Source organism: Carcharhinus amblyrhynchos, chromosome 6, assembly GCF_965287045.1.
Source record: "Carcharhinus amblyrhynchos chromosome 6, sCarAmb.v2.hapA, whole genome shotgun sequence".
Taxonomy (NCBI): Eukaryota; Metazoa; Chordata; class Chondrichthyes; order Carcharhiniformes; family Carcharhinidae; genus Carcharhinus; species Carcharhinus amblyrhynchos.
This window is the reverse complement of record NC_137329.1, coordinates 66,151,793-66,173,452: the sequence shown is the minus strand read 5'-3', so window position 1 is coordinate 66,173,452 and position 21,660 is coordinate 66,151,793. Positions and strand designations below refer to the sequence as shown.

Sequence of the window (21,660 nt, the reverse complement as noted above, 5' to 3'; positions counted from 1 at the left end):
TGTTTAGAAGATGGGTTTGATAAGTTGTGATTGGAGACACTTGCAGGCAGTTAAGAAAGTGATGTTGGAGGCAGTATTTGAGAAAAATATTTTCATCCAGAAGATGTTGGGAATCTGGAACTCACTTTCTCAACATTTCAGAAGCATTTATATGAGCACTTGAAACGCTATAGCATACAAGGTTATGGAGCAATTGCTGCAAATTGTAATATAATATCTAGAGACTTGATTGCTGGCACAGACAGGATGAGGCAAAAGACCTTGCGGAAGGATATATTGGCCTTGGAGGGAGTGCTGAGGAGGTTCACTAGGCTGATACAGGAGATGAGGGGGTTGGACTATGAAGAGAGACTAAATAGACTAGGTCTGTACTCGTTGGAGTTTAGAAGGATGAGGGGGGATCTTATAGAGATGTATAAGATAATGAAGGGGATGGATAGGGTAGAGGTAGAGAGATTCTTCCCGCTTAGAAAGGATAGCAGGACTAGAGGGTACAGCCTCAAGATAAGGGGGAGCGGGGGGCAGTTTAGATCAGAGTTGAGGAGGAACTTCTTCACTCAAAGGGTGGTGAATCTCTGGAATTCTCTGCCCGTTGAAGTGGTGGAGGCTACCTCGCTAAATATATTTAAGTCACAGGTAGATAGATTTTTGATAGACAAGGGAATTAAGGGTTATGGGGAGAAAGCGGGAAAGTGGAACTGATCCACTTCAGATCAGCCATGATCTTATTGAATGGCGGGGCAGGCTCGAAGGGCTAGATGGCCTACTCCTGCTCCTATTTCTTATGTTCTTATGTCTTCAGTGAAGGGTTGTGCAAGAAGAACCACAAAGTAGGCTTGGTAACTTAAACACTGGGAGTTCTTTTTTACAGGCGTGCACTACCCAAAGTCAAATTCCTAGACTGCTTAACTTGGTTCCACACTGGGAGGACAAATCCACCAGGGGTCACCTGACCCACATTCTTAAAGGGGTATTATGTGCCCCAAAAACACACAACACCCCTCCCCCTTTAATCCAAAACTTTCACAACTAAAACATATATACATACAGTGGAGAATATTTACACAAAGCATTACAAACTGCTACATTCCCTACCACAAATTCCATTTTGACAGTTCACATGAACATCAGGGGGATGATGGTTTCATTATAAACTACTTCTTCATTTCAGGAATGTTGGCAGTGGCTGGTGCCACTGATGCTGCTTTTTCCTTAGGGGGGGTCAGCACTGACTCTGGAACCCTAGGCTTGGGCCACATCAGTGGGACCATCCTGGATGGTTCTGTCCTTTGTAGAGTTTCCCAATTTTGATGCTGTGACCAACTAGTGAGCAGGTCTTCTTCAAATCAGATCATCCCTGGTCTGTACTGTGTAAGGCCATCACTTGGGTGACAATTGTAGCCAATGTGGGCAGCACGGTAGCACAGTGGTTAACACTGCTGCTTCACAGCTCCAGGGATCTGGGTTCGATTCCCAGCTTGGGTCACTGTCTGTGTAGAGTTTGCACGTTCTCCTCGTGTCTGCGTGGGTTTCCTCCAGGTGCTCCTGTTTCCTCCCACAGTACAAAGATGTGTAGGTTAGGTTGATTGGCCATGCTAACATTGCTCCTTAGTGTCCTGAGATGTGTAGGTTAAAGGGATTAGTGAATAAATGCGTAGGGATATGGGGATAGGGCCTAGGTGGGATTGTGGCTGCTGCAGACTTGATGGGCCGAAGGGCCTCTTTCTGCACTGTAGGATTCTATGATTGATCCTCTTCTCCCTAGAAGTATAATGTTGGCCAGAAGAAACTCAGAAATGTCCTTGACTTTGCGCTTCCTACCCTTTTGGCCTTCTGTCCCTCTTAAACATCTCAAATCTCCTTCGGCCACTGCAAGTCAAATATGGTTCTTAATTTTCAGCTGAATATCAACAAAGCCGGGAAGCACTGGTTGTCACATGTGATGTGTTACTATACACCCGCGAATTTATTTATCAGTCCAAGCGACCCCTCCCTTTACAACTTCGTAGAGAAAGTTTCATGGTCTGAACAAATAGTTTTGCCAGACTGTTCATTGCCAGATGATACAGTGCTGACCTCACAGGTTTGATTCTGTGGTACTCCATGTACTCAAAGTCTTGTGCTACAAACTGGGGTCCATTGTTACTGACCACTTGTTCTGGATTGCCAAAACATTTAAAGTTTATCTAGAACTGATTAGACAATCCACTATCTCATAAGAACATAAGAAATAGGAGCAGGAGTAGGCCATCTAGCCCTTCGAGCCTGCCCCGCCATTCAATAAGATCATGGCTCAGTTCCACTTTCCCGCCCTCTCCCCATAACCCTTAATCCCCTCTCTTATCAAGAACCCATCAACCCGCTTCTTAAAAATATTTAGCGAGGCAGCCTCCACCACTTCAACGGGCAGAGAATTCCAGAGATTCACCACCCTTTGAGTGAAGAAGTTCCTCCTCAACTCCGTTCTAAACCGCCTCCCCTTTATCTTGAGGCTGTGCCCCCTAGTCCTACTGTCTTTTTTGAGCGGGAAGAGTCTCTCCACCTCTATCCTATCCATCCCATTCATCATCTCCGGCCACTTGGAGTGGGCATTCACTAAGAATGCCTATTTGCTGTTTGACTATGACTCTAAGAGCATCTGCCCTTCCACTTGATCAGCAAAGTCAACATGGATTTGCTGTTATGGTGATTGGGCCATTCCCATGGAAGAAGAGGTGACAAAAAAGAGTCCTACACCAAGGTGCAGGACTCACACATTCCTTCTTTCTGTTCAATCTGGGCATCAATGTTTGGCCACCAGAAATAGCTTCTTACTACTTTTATTCACACCACCCCAGATGCCCTTGGTGCACCTGTTCCAGCACCTTTCCTCTTAATGAGGAGGTCGGGGGTGGGGGGGGTGCTATGATGACTCTCATGCCCCGTACTGAGCATCCATCCAACACGGACAACTCCTTTTGGGACATATATACGGCTGTAACTTTGAGTGGCTCCTACACTGGTCATTCCTCGCAGAACTAGGTCCACTACCTAGCTCATAATTGGTTCGCTCTGAGTGGCATTCTGCACCTGGTTAGTGGTTATAGGAACTTTATCTTATTGTGTAAAATCCATTTACCAATTCCACCAGGCGCATCTTTGTCCCCAGGCAGCCTTGACAGAGCATCCACATTGCCATGTTCTTTGGACTGGCGGTATTGGATATGAGTAGTTTGACAATACCAATTAGCACCTTTGCAAGTGAGACGGCACCATGGTATTCCAGGTATGAGCTGAAAATGGATGTCAAAGATTTATGGTCTGCCATGTAGGAAATGATAACCTTCTTGATGCCAAAGATGATGATCAAGTGTTCTTTTTCCACTTGAGCACGCTTTTCCTCACCCTTCGTTAACGATCTTGGTGATTGTTCATAGCTTCTTGAAAGTGGAGTCACGGGTGGACAGAGTGGTGAAGAAGGCATTCAGCACGCTTGGTGTCATTTGTCAGAACATTGAATACAGGAGTTGGGACAGCTTGTTGAAGTTAACATAGAACATAGAAGAGTACAGCACAGTACAGGCCCTTTGGCCCTCGATGTTGTGCCGAGCTTTATCTGAAACCAAAATCAAGCTATCGTTCTGGTGCCCTCCATGAGCCTATCCAATAACCACTTGAAAGTTCCTAAAGTGACTCCACTATCACAGCAGGCAATGCATTCCACACCCTATCCACTCTCTGAGTAAAGAACCTACCTTGGACGTCCATCTGATATCTCCCACCATGAACCTTATAGTTATGCCCCCTAACAGCTACATCCACCCGAGGAAATAGTATCTGAACGTCCACTCTATCTATCCCCCTCATCATATTATAAACTTCTATTAAGTCGCTGCTCATCCTCCTCTGTTCTAAAGAGAAAGAATAAAGAACAAAATCAGCCCGGGAAACAGGCCCTTCGGCCCAACGAGCCTGCGCCGCCATCTCAACACCACCAGTCCCCCTCTCCACCCATGACCCCTGTCTAATGTTTTATGGCCATCCAGATTGAGGGAATCTGATTTAGGGACAATTTATTCCTGCCAATCAGCCTAACAGCACATCTTTGGGGTGTGGGAGGAAACCGGAGCACCCGGAGAAAACCCACGCAAGCACGGGGAGAATGCGCAAACTCCCACAGACACCGGCCCAAATCCATGTGTCTGCACAGCAATCAGCGATAGTCACTGAGCTGTTGTCTTGCCCAGTATATTGTCCAGTTTAGGCACACACTAACGACATGAAGCACTAGGCCAATCTGGAACAACCAAGAGCAGCTCCAGTACGACGCATCGCGCGTATGCCCCTCGTTGGACACAATGCGGACCAACTTAAAACCTGTGAATGAAAAGAGAAAAAACATTATTATCATACCATATCCATTTACATTACCAGGGACGCCCCAATGCTAATGACCCTTATTTAAAACAATCTCCTATGTCCATCCATCTCCAATCCAGTCATGTGCCTGTCTAAGTTACTCTTAAATGACTCTAGTGTGTTTGCCTCCACCACCTTACTTGGCAGGGCAGAGCATTCCATACCCCCACTACCCTCTGTGTGAAAAACCTCCCTCTAATATCTGTGTTGTACCTCTCCCCCCTCACCTTAAGTCCATGGCCCCTTGTCCTACGTGTCTCTATCGTAGGAAATAGCTTACCTCTGTTTACTCTATCTATACCCTTCATAATCTTATATACCTCTATTAGATCCCCCCTCAGTCGGCGTCTTTCAAGGGAAAAGAGCCCCAATTTCTTCAATCTTTCGTCATACCCCAGTCTTTCCATACCAGGGAACATCCTGGTAAACCTCCTCTGCACTTTCTCCAGAGTCTCCACGTCATTCCGGTAGTAAGGCGACCAGAACTGGACGCAGTACTCCAAATGCGGCCTAACCAACGTTCTGTACAACTGCAACATTAGACTCCAGCTCTTATATTCTATACTCCTTCCTATAAAGGCTAATATACCATAGGCTTTCTTCACCACACTCTCCACTTGCACTGCCACCTTCAAAGACTTGTGCACTTGCACCCCCAGGTCTCGCTGCGATTCTATACTCCTTACGGGCTTACCCTTTACCGTATAATTCCCCCCTACATTATTCCGGCCAAAATGCATCACCTCACATTTATCCGGATTAAACTCCATTTGCCATGTATCTGCCCAATCAACCAGCCTATCGATATCCCGCTGTATTGCCAGACACTGCTCCTCACTGCCCGCCAATCCAGCCATCTTGGTGTCATCAGCAAATTTGCTGATCACACCACCTACTCCCTCTTCCAAATCATTTATATACACTACAAAGAGAAGAGGTCCCACTACTGAGTCTTGCGGCACACCACTAGTGACAGACCTCCAGTTAGAAAAAGACCCCTCCACTACTACTCTCTGACTCCTCTTTGCAAGCCAGTTCTCTACCCATCTAGATACCTGACCACATATCCCATGAGCTTTAATCTTCTGTACCAACCTACTATGAGGGACCTTGTCAAACGCCTTACTGAAATCCATATAGACGACATCAACGGCTCGTCCTTCGTCGACCATTTTTGTCACCTCCTCAAAGAATTCTACCAGATTTGTAAGGCAAGACTTCCCCTTGACAAAGCCATGCTGCGTATCCTTAATCAGATCGCAACGCTCTAAGTGCGCATACATCCTATCCCTAAGAATCCTCTCCATCAACTTACCTACCACTGACGTTAAGCTCACTGGCCTATAGTTACCCGGGCTATCCCTCCTACCCTTTTTAAACAACGGTACCATGTTCGCTATCCTCCAGTCCTCTGGGACCTCACCTGCATCCAAAGAAGAGACAAAGATTCACGTCAGAGGCCCAGCAATCTCATCCCTCGCCTCTCTAAGCAGCTTAGGATAAATGCAATCGGGCCCCGGAGATTTATCGGTTTTAGTGCCCTCTAAAAGCCCTAACACTTCTTCCCTCGTAATTGATAGATCTTTCAATTGGTCTATCGCTCCCTCAATGACCGTACCAGACATCAAGCTCCTCTCCTTCGTGAATACCGACGCAAAGTATTCATTCAGGATCTCCCCCATTCGCTCTGCCTCTAAGCACAATTCCCCACGTCTGTCCCTGAGAGGACCGATTTTACCCCTAGCCACCCTTTTGTTCTTAAGATAGGAGTAAAACGCCTTTGGATTCTCCTTAACCCTACCTGCCAAAGCCATCTCATGCCCCCTCTTTGCTCTCCTAACTCCCTGTTTGAGATCCCTCTTACTTTCTCTGTATTCCTCCAACGCTCTGTCCGTTCCCAGCTGCTTAGACCTGACATACACCTCTCGTTTCATCCTAACCAGGTCTTCTATATCTCTAGTAATCCACGGTTCCCTAATCCTACCTTTCCCATCCTTTCTCCTAACTGGCACATGCCTTTCCTGCACCCTTTGCAGTTTTCCCTTGAAAGACTCCCACATGCCCTCCTCTTTGCCTTCCAACAGCCTATCCCAGTCTGTATCCCTAAGCTCCTGCCTAATCCAGCTGTATCTAGCCCTCCCCCAATTTAGCACCCTCCCTTTAGGACACCTCTCGTCTTTTTCCATTCGTATCCTAAAGTAGACGGAGTTGTGGTCACTATTAGCCGCATGTTCGCCTACCGCAACCTCAACCACCTGACCCGGCTCATTTCCTAGAACTAAATCCAGTATCGCCCCCTCTCTAGTCGGGCTATGTACATACTGTTGCAAGGATCCTTCCAATACACATCTTACGAATTCCTCCCCATCAGAACCCCCCCAGCTCTAGGCACCTTCCAATCCACCCCAGAGAGATTAAAATCTCCCACTACAACAACCCTGTTCTTCCTACACTTACCCAAAATGTCCCTACATACACCCTCTTCCACTGCCTGCGGGCTATCGGGTGGCCTATAGTACACTCCTAGCATAGTAATGGCCCCCTTCCTGTTCCTCAACTCCACCCACAGAGACTCAATTTCCAACCCCTCCATGTTATCCTCCCTCTGCACCACTGTGATCTGCTCCCTGTCTAAGAGCACCACTCCCCCTCCTCTTTTCAACCCTCCCCTATCACGCCTAAAACACTTATACCCTGGAATATTTAGCTGCCAGTCCAGCCCCTCCTTTAACCACGTGTCTGTCACTGCCACCACATCTAAGTTCCTCGCGAACATCAAGGCCCTAAGTTCATCCGACTTTCCCGTCACACTCCTCGCATTAAAACAGATGCACCTAAGACCCTCAGGCCCTCTCAGATCCTCCTTCTCCTGGGGGATTTTCCTATCATCTAGACTTACCCTGACCTCCAACTCACTCCCAGTGCCTGAGCTGTCTCTCTCCTCCCCACCCCCCCCTCCATACTAGTTTAAACCCTGCCTAAACACTCCAGCCAACCTCCCAGCTAAAATATGTGTCCCCTTCCCATTTAAGTGTTCCCTATCCCTCATACAAGTGCCCTTCCTTTGCAAGAACTTCCCAATGGTCAACAAAACTAAAACCCTCTGTCCTGCACCAATCCCTCAGCCACGCATTTCAGCTGCAGGATCTTATTATTCTTATCCCTGCTATTGCTGGGCACTGGCAGCAGCCCAGAGATCGCCACCCTGGAGGCCCTACACTTCAGCCTGGCTCCCAACTCGCTGAACTGCCTACGTATTTCCCCCCTACTCTTCCTTCCTATGTCCTTCTCTCCTACATGTATAATTACATCCGCCTGGGTCCCTTGGCCCTGCAAGATTCCCTCTACCCTCTCCGACACATCCTGTACCCCTGCTCCAGGGAGGCAGACTACCATCCTGGAGTCCCGCTTTTGCCCACAGAATCGTCTATCAATTCCTCTAACCCTCCCATCCCCCACCACTATCTCACATCCAGCCCCCTTCCTTCCCTCTGAGGCATTTTCCTCTTCCCCTCGTGCCCTTTCCACTTCAGTTGGTGCCTTACCCCTGCTATCTTGAGAGACTATCCCTGGGGTAGCCTTTGGAACATTATTCCTCTCCTTTTTCCCAAGGCCCTAACTCCCTCAACCTTTCCTCATAAGACCTACCTTCCAAACCAGGCAGCATCCTGGTAAATCTCCTCTGCACTCTCTCCAATGTTTCCACATCATTCTTATAGTGAGGTGACCAGAACTGCACACAATATTCCAGATATGGTCTCACCAAGATCCTGTACAATTGCAGCATAACCTCATGGCTCTTAAACTCATTCCCCCTGTGAATAAACACTAACACACAATAGGCCTTCTTCACGGCTCTATCCACTTGAGTGGCAACCTTCAGAGATCTGTGGATATGAACCCCAAGATCTCTCTGTTCCTCCACATTCCTCAGAATCCTGCCGTTGACCCTGTAATTCACATTCAAATTGGTCCTACTAAGATGAATCACCTTGCAAGTTGTACAAGAAATTGGTAAGGTCACACTTGGAATACTGTGTACAGTTCTGGTCACTCTATTATAGAAAGGATATTATTAAACTAGAAAGGATGCTACCAAGACTTGATGGTTTGAGTTATAAGGATCATCTTATAACTCAAACCATGGATAGACTGGGACTTTTTTCTCTGGAACGGAGAAGGCTGAGGGGTGATCTTATAGAGCTCTATGAAATAATGAGGGGCACAGGTCAACTAGATAGTCAATATCCTTTTCCAAAGGTAGGGGAGTCTAAAACTAGAGGGCATAGGTTTAAGATGAGAGGGGAGAGATACAAAAGTATCCAGAGAGCAATTTTTTCATACAGAGGGTTGTGAGTGTCTGGAACAAGCTGCCAGAGGCAGTAGAAGGGGCGGGTACAATTTTGTCTTTTAAAAAGCACTTAGGTAATTACATGGATATGATGGGAATAGAGGGATGTGAGCTAAATGCGGGCAATTGGGATTAGCTTGGGTGTAAAAAAAAGGGCGGCATGGACAAGTTGAACCGAAGGACCTGATTCCATGCTGTAAACCTTTATGACTCTATGAGTCTATGATGGGCCTTGTCTCCCTGTTCAGCATAATGTGGGACAGGACATCCCCAACCCCATAGGGTGAAACATTGCAAGCAAGCTGCAATGTTAACTTTGGGTTGAAATGTACTAGCAGTTCTGATCTCTTCAAAGCCTGCTTGACTGTCAGGTAGGCCTCCTGACATCCTTGGGTCCAATTCCACAGCTGCCCTTTTTGCACCAACTGGTTTCAACATAGTTGCCAAATCCAGAACAAACTTGCTGTGATAATAAGTCCCAGAAACAACCTTAATTAGGACACATTGTCTGGCCATAGGGTCTTCATGATGGCCTCCATCTACTTGGACACCTTATGCAATCCATTGTCATCAGTTATATGATCCAGGTACTCAAATAAATCCTTCAAAAAAATCAAATTTCTGTCTCTTGACTTGTAGCCTCCTGCATCCTCTTTAAGGTTTCCTCCAGGTTCTTCAAATGCTCTTCCTCTGTTGAGCCCATGACTAGAATATCATTCAGGTAACACCAGCCTCCTGTCAACCCACTCAAGATTTGATCCATGGCCCTCTGGAAAAAACAGTAACAAGTCTCACAACATCAAGTTAAAGTCCAACAGATTTATTTGGTAGCACAAGCCATGAGCTTTTGGAGCACTGCCCCTTCGTCAGGTGAGTGGGAGCTGTGTTCACAAATAGGCATGTATAGACACAAACTCAATTTACAAGATAATGGTTAGAATACGAGTCTTTACCGCTAATCAAGTCTTAAAGGTACAGACAGTGTGAGTGGAGAGTGGGTTAAGCACATGTTAAAGAGATGTGTATTGTGTCCAGACAGGACAGTTAGTGAGATTTTGCAAGTCCAGGCGAGCCGTGGGGGTTACAGATAGTGTGACACGAACCCAAGATCCCGGTTGAGGCTGTCCCCATGTGTGCAGAACTTGGCTATCAGTTTCTGCTCAGTGATTCTGCATTGTCGTGTGTCGTGAAGGCCGCCTTGCAGAACGCTTACCTGAAGATCAGAGGCTGAATGTCCATGACTGCTGAAGTGTTCACCAACACGAAGAGAACACTCCTGCCTGGTGATTGGAACATAGAACATAGAAAAACTACAGCACAAACAGGCCCTTCGGCCCACAAGTTGTGCCAATCACATCACTACCTACTAGACTTACCTATAACCCTCAATCCTATTAAGTCCCATGTACCCATCTTGAAGTCTCTTTAAAGACCCTAACGAATTTGCCTCCACCACCATCGATGGCAGCTGATTCCACTCACCCACCACCCTCTGATTGTTGAGCCGCGTTCATTCATCCTTTGTCGTTGTGCCATGCCTCGGGGCATCCTTTCTTACAGCATATCAGGTAGACAATGTTAGTGGCAGTTATAAATACTTGACTACCCCATCTACAAATAAGCCTGAGGTAGGTCCATCTTGGAGAATTTATTTCCCCCTTGCCAGGCCACTGAATAGATCACACAGGGCTGGGTTTACTGTCACTTTAAAATCCCCACAGATACTCACCAATCTATCTGATTTCAAGACCAGAACAATTGGGGAGGCCCATTCACTGATGATCACTGGTTCCAAAGCCCCCAAATATTCCAATTCAGCCTCCACCTTAGGCCTAATGGCATATGGCCTTTAAACTTCTTTAGCCATAAGGGTTCCTTGAAAAACATGTTTAAGTTTTTCCAAGATGTCTTGCCTATTAACACTCTCCTGTTCAATTTCAACTTCTGTAACCAGGAGGGTTTGAATAATGCAGCTAGTTGCCTTTTACCACATATAGTGGCAATTCTGCATATTGGCCCCTCAACTATGCCTTCACAAGTACATAACCCTCAAGGGTTATGCCCTGTATATGCTTGCAGTGTGATTTTGGCAAGCTTCTAATGCAGAGCATTTAAACTTAGCCCTGTATACTGATTCTGTTATCAAGGACACCGCTAGCCTTGTATCAGTTCCCATTCTCATGGTTTTTCCTTTTAGTTTTGGGAGAACCCAGAAATGATCAATTTCACCCTGTGCAGAGAGAATGTTCAGCCTGAACTCTTGTTTCTCTGCACTGCCTGCTTCTTGGACAAACCTGGCTGACTCCCTATCCTCTCCATGGCTGACAACATAGACCTTTTGTTTCCTTCTTTCTGGACTTAATTGAATCCGGCAATTATGGGCAATATAACCAACTCACTTGCGACATTGTGTCTCTCATGTTCTTGTCTCCCTGTGTCTTGTGCTGCCACATCGGCAGCATTCTGCTCACAGTGCTGAACACTGCAGGATTTCCATTACCTTGTGCATTTGGGTGTTGACATCTAACTTTGCTGTTTCTCTGGCGGCCAAATCTGTAGAAGTTGTGATTCCAAAGCAGACTTAAAATCTAAATTCTAAAAATCTAAAATGATGGTGCAAAGATGAGTTTACATTTTCTCGTAGAAAGTCACTTGTTGTGGCCCAGCGTTTGGAGCATAGACATTCATGAAATGAAACACCACACCTCCCCCCTCGTGAACTGTCAAGCGCAACAATCAGCCTGGCACAGACTCCTCGATCTTTAAGATCACCAGCTGAAAATCTGGGGCCAACAAGATAGCCACCCCACTAGAATTAAGTACTAAGTGACTCATGTAGACCACCTTTGTTACTCAGGAACCTTGTGGCTTTGATTTCTGGATTGGTGTGGGTTTCTTGCAAGAGCCACACCACATACTTCCCATCCCAGAGAACTGTGAAGTTCTGGAACAACCTGTGTTGTGCCTCTACGCTGCAGCCAATATTGAGGCATGATACCTTCATGACAAAAGCATTGTGCTACCTGCCCCAACATCATTTTAGTGCTCAGAGGGAGCAAGGCACACTCCTCCACTCCCTCAGGAGCCCAGCAAGGAAACCTTGCAGCTGACACTGCTCATTTTGGTCCGAATCTGGTGCCCCTTTGGAGAAGGCATGCACGATCTGCACCAGCAGTGCTAGGCCTCACCAGTGGTCAGGGGCTAGCTGAACTCGGATCAGAATTCATTAACTAAAATTCCCAAATGTCCCCAAGGCGGTTGAAGGGATCCCGATGGGAGAGGGGCACAAGGAAGTTTACTGTTTTGCTGCAGATAGACTTCAACTCATCCCTTATGCCATCGCCGAGCAGCCGTCCTCCTCCGGGCACTCACCCTCTGGGTCCAAGTTTCCTGCTGCAGTGAATACAGCAGGTGGCACAGACCTGCCAACTAGCTCTGACACTGCCCTGATCCCACCCCTAGGGTAATTGGCAGACAGGTCCTCTTTGGGCTCCCCCCATGTCTCTGGGCCAGAGGGTAGTGACAACTCAGACCCCTGCTCCACCCCAGGAGTCCAGAGAAAGTTCCAGGACAAGGATGCCTGGTGCTATGGCCTGGGATTGTTAGGGAAGATCCTCTTCAGCACCACCACTGAAGGGGGAGGGCTGTTAATAACTTCATGAGCTATAGAGGTCCCCCTTCCAAGGTGTTGCATCTCAGACAGGGCAAACCCAGACCCTAGGTGCCTCCACCATCACCACCAAATCCTCCCCCCTCCCCCCCCACCAAAGTGTTGCAAGATGCGCGGACCTGCACAGAGAAAATGCCTGGCCCAGCGCATGGTGCTGAGGCATTGATGGGCCTGGCTGAGATTTTAATTTTAATGATAGCAGTCTGGGAGCTGGTCTGTTTCCCTGAGCCAGTGGTTGAGCTGAGTACAGGTGTGGGGGTGATGATCCCATTTCACCCTTTGCCACACTTTTTGGCTATACCAGTTTTGAGGTGGCTACAATGGCTGAAGGGCTGACAACTCAGGCCATTGCTATGGTGCACACCACAATGGTCATTTTGGGGTGGGTATAGCACTTCACCCCAAGATTTTTAGATATCAGGCTGAATGGTGATGGAGCTACTGGAACAATGGAGCTCCAGGAAACTGCCACTCCCACATAGATGACCCTGGAAGGCTCCGCCACCGGCGAAGATGTCTCCAGCCTTAGTGGTGCCGAGTTAAATGTCCAGAGCAATCATTATCTCCCACCCATATATGAAGAGAACTAATATACCTTCTGCCTTCCAATGATAAACACTGACCTCCTGATGTTATCTAGGACCCACTCAGGGGCCTGCATTGTACAGGGCTTGGTATATGAGCTCGAACTGAGGAGTTAATTACTAATTCACAGGGAGCGCAAATTCTATGAGGCCGACAGGGAAATCAATCAGTAATTCCCCATGCAAACCCTGGGGGTTATCAGAGATAGGCTGTGTTTGAGGGGCCATGTGTGTGAGTTTGTACTGGATGGACTATGTGTGTGTTTGGAGGATTATATGTGAGTGTTTGTTGGAGAGGCTGTGTTGCAGGGGCTGTGTTGCAGGGTGCTGCAGGTGTGTGTGTGCATGTGTGTGTCTGTGTGTTGGAAGGATGTGTGTGTGTGTGCGTGTGTGTGTTGGAGGGGTAGTGTGTATGTTGGAGGGGTTGCATGTGTGTGTGTGTCTGTGTGTGTGTTGGAGGGGTTGCATGTGTGCGTGTGTGTGGGAGGGGTTGCATGTGTGTGTGTCTGTGTGTTGGAGGGGTTGTATGTGTGTGTGTATGTGTGTGTGTTGGAGGGTGTGTGTGGGTGTTGGAGGGGTTGTGTGTGTGTGTGTGTGTGGGAGGGGTTGTGTGTGTGTGTGTGTTGGTGGATGTGTGTGTGTGTGTGTGTGTGTGAGAGAGTCTGTGTGTGTGTTAACGTGTGTGTGTGTGAGGGGCTGTGTGTGTGTCTGCGAGAGGTTGTGTGTGTGGGGGCAGTGTGTGTGTGTGTGTGTGTGTGTGTGTCATAGAATGATAGAATCATAGAAACCCTACAGTGCCGAAAGAGGCCCTTCAGTCCATCGAGTCTGCACCGACCACAATCCCACTCAGGACCTACCCCCACATTCCTACATATTTTACACGCTAATCCCTGTAACCTACGCATCCTAGTACACTAAGGGCCAATTTTAACATGGCCAATCAACCTAACCCACACATATTTGGACTGTGGGAGGAAACAGGAGCACCCGGAGGAAACCCACGCAGACATGAGGAGAATGTGCAAACTCCACACAGGCAGTAACCCAAGCTGGGAATCGAACCCTGGAGCTGTGAAGCAGCAGTGCTAACCACTGTGCTACCGTGCAGCCGTGTGTGTGTGTGTGTTGGAGGGGCTCTGTGTGCGTGTGTGTGTGGGGCTGTGTCTGTGTGTGTGTTGGAGGGGTTGTGTGTGTGTGTCTGTCTGTGTGTTTGTGTGAGGGGCAGTGTGTGTGGGGCTGTGTGTACATGTATGTGTGTGTGTTGTGTGTTGGAGGGGCACGGTGCACGTGTGTGTTGGAGAGGTGCAGTGTGTGTGTGTGTTGGTGGTACGCAGTGAATGTGTGTGTTGGAGGGGCGGTGTGTGTTTGTGTTGGAGCCGCAGTTTTTGTATGTGTTTTGAGTGTGTTGGAGGGGTAGTGTATGAGCATGTGTGGGAGGGCCAGCGCATTTCTGAGTCTAAAGGTTTGTCTGTATTGGAGAGGCCAAAAATTGATGTTGGCAATTTCTCCATGCGTAACAGTAACTTGGTAAATTGCAGAGAAATATTTGTATTGAGAAGTGTGATTAATAATTAATCAATTCTGTTCTGACGAGTCCGTCTTTCTCAGATTCAAGATCTGCTGAAAGTTTTTGTTGAATTGTTGCAATAAAAAGTGGAGTTGCGACTGAATGGGATATTTGCTATTTAGTGTAAACACATTGAGTTGAGTTGTTGGCCCGCCCCAAGCAGCTCTGCTGTGTGTTTTGCTGGCTCCCCTGCCGTTGTGTCACTGGATGCTGAGTTCTGACGCTGCCAGTAAGCTACAGTTCTGAGGCAGAGTGGACTGTGGATGTGTATGTGCGAGAGCTGGCAGCAATGCATCCAAGGACAAAGGCTGAGGGGTGGAGTTTGGCACAGGCTGAGGGAGAGCTGAGGCATGTGACAGGGACTCACTGGGAGCTACATTACATTAGATCAGTGTCAGGAAGATAGACACTCAAACTTGGGCCCATTCTCGTCTGCTCAGAATTGTCATCTTGCCCGATAGCATGCAGACATTCTCCTGGTCACATGATCCTAGTTGAAGCTGCTGGGTCAGACATCTGACAACTCCAGAGGCACGAGTTTATACGGACAGGTTAGTTTCTGCAATGCAGGGTTAATGCTTAGCCATCTAATTTGTGTATGTGCTCACTGGTGAAGTATAAACTTCCTGACGTAGCAATACCGGTTGTCTGAGAGTGCCATGCTGTGTTGGACAGGTCTACCGCCCGTGTGTGTATACATTGCATGTTAGCGCAAGTGCATCCCAGTGTGGCACCCCCTCTCACATGCCTACCCTGTCTACTCTCCCATCCAACATGCAAATTAGCTTATAAATTGAAACTGCTGGATATCTGAGTGAGATTACTGAATGACACTGTGGAGGATCTGAATTAAGATTATTATAGATACAGGAGGTGCGGGGGGGATGAGGGATTACTAAGTATCACTTTGAGGGAGCTGGGTTAACATCAGTAGAGATACAGTTAGTAACACAGTGTTTTGGGGGAGAGGGGTTACTAAGTGACACTTTGAGGGTGCTGGATCAACATCAGTAGAGATATGTGGGGTTGATTTCCTCCCAAACAATCTCAAGTGCCCAACGGGCAGGAAAATGGGACAATTTGCCACCTGTTTTTTGGGTGCAGTTCATGGGATGATTTTCTGGCACTTTGTGCACCACAGAATCCGGCAGGGAAATCATGCTGGTGAGAGGGTGGGGACTAATCCTGCCTAAGAGGCTGGCATTATTGTGCTGAGTGGGCCACTGCGCATGCGCCGATTAGTCAATGAGGGAGTTCAGTGCATGCGTACTGGCTCCCCCCATTGCTGGCCTCCCAATAGCCAGCTTCACTAATGGCTGAGTCAATCACCCCCTGCACGATCGTTGGCCTCCATGAACCCCCCAGCCCACTTGCATGATTGCCGGGTTCCCTGACCCCAGCCCCCAGGCCAGCCCCAATTGTCGGCTCCCCCATAGCCAGCCTGACCCTTGAGGGCGAGGGATACTGAGTAACAGTTTGAGGGCGCTGGATTAACAGCATTAGAGATACAGTCAGTAGGGGAGAGGAGGATGACTGTGTTACAGTGTGAGGGAGCTGGATTAACATCAGAGAGATGCAGCTAGTAACGTAGGATGCTGGGGAGAGAGGAGTTAAAGAGTAATAGTTTGAAGATCTGGATTAACATCAGTAGAGATATAGTCAATAGCGGAGAGGAGGGTGACTGTGTTACAACATGAGGGATCTGGATTAACATCAGTAGAGATACAGTCAGTAACACACGGTGCTGGGGCCAGAGGGGTTACTGAGTGACATGTGAGGGAGTTAGATTAACAGTAGTCCAGTCAGTACTGAGGGGATGCTGCACCGTCACTTGGTCAGGACTGAGGGAGGGCTAAACTGTCAGAGGGTCTGTACTAAGGGAGCGTTGCAGTGTCAGAGGGTCAGTGCTTTTTTTTATTATTCATTCGTGGGACATGAACATTGCTGGTTGGCAGTATTTTTTCCTATCCCTAGGTGCCCTTGGAGGGCAATTGAGAGTCAACCACATTGCTGTGGCTCTGGAATCGCACGTAGGCCAGACCAGGTAACGAGGGCAGATTTCCTTCCCTAAAAGACATAATGAACAAGATGGGTTTTTCTGACAATTGACAATGGTTTCATAGTCACCAGTAGATTTTTAATGTGTGCGGAACTTGGCTATCAGTCTCTGCTCTGCTACTCTGCGCTGTCGTGAAGGCCGCCTTGGAGAACACTTACCCGAAGATTGGAGGCTGAATGCCCGTGACTGCCTTCATTGCACACGACAGTGCAGAGATTGATAGTCAAATTCTGCACACATGAAGACAGCCTCAGTCGGGACCTTGGGTTCATGTCACACTGTCTATAACCCCCACAACGTGCCTGCACTTGCAAAATCTCACTAACTGTCCTGTCTGGAGACAATAACACCTCTTTAACCTGTACTTAACACTCTCTCCACTCACATTGTCTGTACCTTTAAAACTTGATTAGCTGTAAAGACTCACATTCCAATCATTACTTTGTAAATTGAGTTTGTGTCTTTATATGTCCTGTTTGTGAACTGAACTCCCACTCACCTGACAAAGGATCAGTGCTCTGAAAGTGTTTGCTACCAAATAAACCTGTTGGGCTTTAATCTGGTGTTGTGAGACTTCTTATATTGTTTGATGGGGACAGTGGAAAGGGAGCTTTACTCTGTATTTAACCCTGTCTTAGTCATGTCCTGGGAGTGTTTGATGGGGTCAGTGTAGCAGGAGCATTACCTGTAGTTAAACTCATGCTGTACCTGTCCTGGAAGTGTTTAATTGGACTGTTGAAGTTGAGGTTTATAGTGGATGAATGATCCACTATCATTGGTGTTAACGGCTATGGCTGAGATAAACAATAATCTGTACACTTGGCATCCTCTTTAATAAGCTCAGTGTGGCTTTGCCAGAAGAAGGGTTACTCCTGGTCAAATACAAACCAAGTTTCCAGTAAAGCTGATGTGAGGCATCTAAATGTCTAATTCACCAGTGATATTTTGTTTTTCCCTTTGGACTTTGGAGAAGAAAGAATGAGAGATCCAGGAAACACAATTCCTATTCCTAAAGCCAAAGTCTGTTGTTTAGGAATAATAGACTTTCTCAGTCCTTCCTTCCTCTCTTCCAATATCCAATCCCAAATTTAATCTCAAACCCAAGCTGGAAAGGATCTGAGAATGATACTGCATGGCAAGAGGACTTTCTCTCCGTTGTGCCCCTCTTGATTTTTGGTAAAATTATCTGATTAATCCACTCACTTGCCAATTTATCCAATAAGTCTGCAATAGTTTTATCTTCAAATATTTTAATATATGTTAATGTACTTGTGAAGTAACAGAGAATCAGAGAATTTGGCCCATTGTGATGGCACTGGCTCTCCGAGTAATTCATCTCTTGCTATTCCCTTATCTTCTAACTGTAACCTTGCATATTCTTCTTTTTCCAATTTACCTTGTGATTGTGTTGACTGACCCTGTCTCCACCACACCCTCAGCACTGACCCTGTCTCCACCACACTCTCAGCACTCTCTCTGCCTCCGCGCACTCTCAGCATTGATCCTGTCTTCACAGCACTCTGAACACTGACCCTGACGGCACCGCACTTTCAGCATTGACCCTGTGAATGCCGCACCCTCAGCACTGACCCTGTGTCTGCCATACTCTCAGCACTGACCCTGTGTCCGCCGCACTCTCAGCACTGACCCTGTCTCCGCTGCACTCTCAGCACGGACCCTGTCTCCGCCGCACTCTCAGCACGGACCCTGTCTCCGCCGCACTCTCAGCACGGACCCTGTCTCCGCCGCACTCTCAGCACGGACCCTGTCTCCGCCGCACTCTCAGCACGGACCCTGTCTCCGCCGCACTCTCAGCACGGACCCTGTCTCTGCCGCACTCTCAGCACGGACCCTGTCTCTGCCGCACTCTCAGCACGGACCCTGTCTCTGCCGCACTCTCAGCACGGACCCTGTCTCTGCCGCACTCTCAGCACGGACCCTGTCTCTGCCGCACTCTCAACACGGACCCTGTCTCTGCCGCACTCTCAACACGGACCCTGTCTCTGCCGCACTCTCAACACGGACCCTGTCTCTGCCGCACTCTCAACACGGACCCTGTGTCCGTTGCACTCTCAGCACTGACCCTGTGTCCGTCGCACTCTCAGCACTGACCTTGTCTCCACCACACTCCCTGCACTGATCACTGATCCTGTCTGCACCGCACTCTCAGCACTCACTTTGTCTCCGCCACACTCTCAGCATTAGTCCTGTCTCCACCACACTCTGAACGCTGACCTGACAGCACCACACTCTCAGCACTGACCCTGTGTCCGCCGCAGTTACAGCACTGACCCTGTGTCTGCCACGCACTCAGCAGTGACCCTGTCTCCACCACACACTCAGCACTAACCCTGTCACTGTTGTTGTTGTTCAGCCATCGTCGTTGATGAGGACCTTGACACCACTAGTCATTTTGAGGCTGGATGCAATGTGCCCAAAGATGACTGATCTGGGCCAATTCAGGCACGCAATGTCCTGGCACATATTGGACAGAACTGTGTAGACACTGAAGTTGTTGCGCTGGTGGCTCTGGACTTGTGCAGGTCGTGCTTAAGTTGTGCTTCAGCAATATACCTTGCTTTGTGAGCTTGACAGCCTTTGTGGATGAGGCCGCGCCAGGTAGGGTGGTTTTGTGCCAGCATTTCCCAGGCGGTTGTGTCTATGTCAAGTGACTTCAGGGAGGCCTTGAGTGTGTCTTTGTAACATTTCTTCTGCCCTCTACGCGAGCGTCTTCCAGCAGAGAGTTCTCCAAAAAGGAGCTGCTTGGGTATGCACTCGTCTGGCATACGGATGACATGACCTGCCCACCGGGTCTGCACTCTCATCAGCAGTGTGTGGACTGATGGTAGACTTGCTCTAGAGAGAACTTCAGTGTCCGGTACTTTGTGTTGCCATCTGATGCATAATATTCTGCGAAGACAAGTCATGTGGAAATGATTGAGCTGTCTTGCATGCCTTCAATACACAGTCCATGTTTCACAGGCATACAGGAGGGTAGTGAGTACCACGTCACTGTAGACCTTCAGTTTTGTTGCTGGGCTGATTCCTCGATGTTCCCATACAGTGGAGCTCAGTCTACCGAAAGCAGAACTTGCCTTTGCTATTCTGCAGTTAACTTCTGTATCAATAGTCACTGCTTGGGAGAGGGTGCTGCCAAGATAAGTGAACTGGTCCACTGCCTGTAGTTTCTGCCCTTTGACTGTGATTATGGGTTCTGTGTACAATGCATGAGGAGCAGGCTGGAGCATGACTTCGGTCTTTTTAATGTTGATGGTGAGTCCAAAGTTGTCACAAGCCGTGGAAAATTTGTCCATAGTGACTTGCATCTCTGGCTGTGAGCCAGTATAAAGGGTGCAGTCATCAGCAAAGAGGAAGTTTCCCAGAACAGTCTCCTTCACTTTGGTAATAGCTTGAAGTCTCCTCAGGTTGAAGAGCTTCCCATCCAATCTGTACTTGAGGCTGATTCCAGCAACACTGTCCTGGAAGGCATCATTCAGCATGGCAGTAAACATCATGCTGAACAGTGTGGGTGTGAGCACACAGCCCTGTTTGACGCCATTGGTGACTGGGAATGCCTCAGAGGATTCTCCGCCATCCAGTACTCTGGCTATCATGCCATCATGGAACTGGCGTACCATCTGAATGAATTAGGGAGGGGCAGCTGAACTTTGACATGATCCTCCGCAGGCCTTGTTGGCTGACAGTGTTGAAGGCTTTCGCTAGGTCAACAAAGGTTGTGTAGAGCTCGCGATTCTGCTCCTGATACTTCTCCTGAAGTTGGCGTGCAGCAAAAATCTTGTCAATAGTCCTGTGGCCTTTGTGGAAGCCACACTGTGACTCTGGAAGCAGGCCCAGCTCCAGATGAGTGCCCCTGGGGCTCTGCCACTGGATAGCTGGCTGACACTTTTGTGACTTCGGCTACTACCAGTGGGTCATCCATGGCGCTGTTGATATTGACCTGGGGAATCCTGTCTATTGCCTCATCATTAATAGATGATGGTCAGTTGAGGACGGCTTCAAAGTGTTCAGCCCATCTCTGCAGGATCTGAGCCCTCTCTGTAACGAGAGTTGTACCACCTGTACTCAGGAGAGGGGAACCCCTGAGGGGTTGAGGTCCGCTGAGAGGGTGGAGGGCTTCATAGAACCAATTCAAGTCGTTTCTGTCAGCGTACCCCTCTATTTCATCTATCTTGACACTATATTCCAAGTATAGCCCAACTAAAGTTCAATAAAGCTACAACATGACTTGCCAATTCTTAAACTCAATCCCCTGGCCGATGAAGGCAAGCATGCTGTATGCCTTCTTGACTACCTTCTTCACCTGTGTTGCTATTTTCAGTGACCTGTGTACCTGTACACCCAGATCCCTCTGCCTATCAATACTCTTAAGCATCCTGCCATTTACTGTATATTTCCTATCTTTATTGGTCCTTCCAAAATGCATTACTTTATACTTGTCTGGATTAAATGCCATCTGCCGTCTCTCAGCCCAAGTCTCCAACCAATCTATATCCTGCTGTATCCTCTGATGGTCCTCATCGCTATCTGCAAATCCACCAACCTTTGTGTCATTTGCAAACTTACAATCTAGTTACATTTTCCTCCAAATCATTTATATATATTACAAACAGATTCCTCAGTCAAGTCTACTAGTTTCATCCTCAAAAAAGTCAATAGATTTCTCAAGCATGATTTCCTTTTATAAATCCATGCTGACCTTGTCTGATTATACCTTTGGCTTCCAAATACTGAGTTATAAAATTCTTGATAATGGACTCGAGCAACATCCCCATTAGGCTCACTGGTCTATAGTTTCCTGTTTTCTCTCTATCTCCCTTTTTGAATAGCGAGCTTACATTAGCTATCCTCCAATCTGTGCAGGAGGCCAAAAAATTTTAGAAAATAACCACAAATGGACCTACTATTTCTAGGGCCACTTTCTTAAGTACTTTGGGATGAAGACTTCAGGACATGGAGATTTATCCATCTTTAATCCCATCAATTTTCCCCAATTAATACTTTACTAATGTT

The 21,660-nt window shown here is 47.7% G+C and overlaps 1 protein-coding gene across 5 annotated transcripts in view; it reads left to right on the top strand.

The window, feature by feature from the left end:
* The window catches only part of nr1h3 (nuclear receptor subfamily 1, group H, member 3), a 179,743-nt gene that overhangs the window by 14,608 nt on the left and 143,475 nt on the right, over positions 1–21,660 (top strand). For 4 of the 5 annotated variants that reach the window (XR_013886824.1, XM_080190560.1, XM_080190559.1 and 1 more), the window contains exon 1: positions 14,978–15,121. The exons of the other annotated variant lie outside the window; for it this stretch is intronic. The gene's annotated coding sequence lies outside the window, so the exon portion shown is untranslated. Of the gene's footprint in view, positions 1–14,977; positions 15,122–21,660 lie in introns of those variants that run through there. 5 annotated transcript variants of the gene reach the window in all.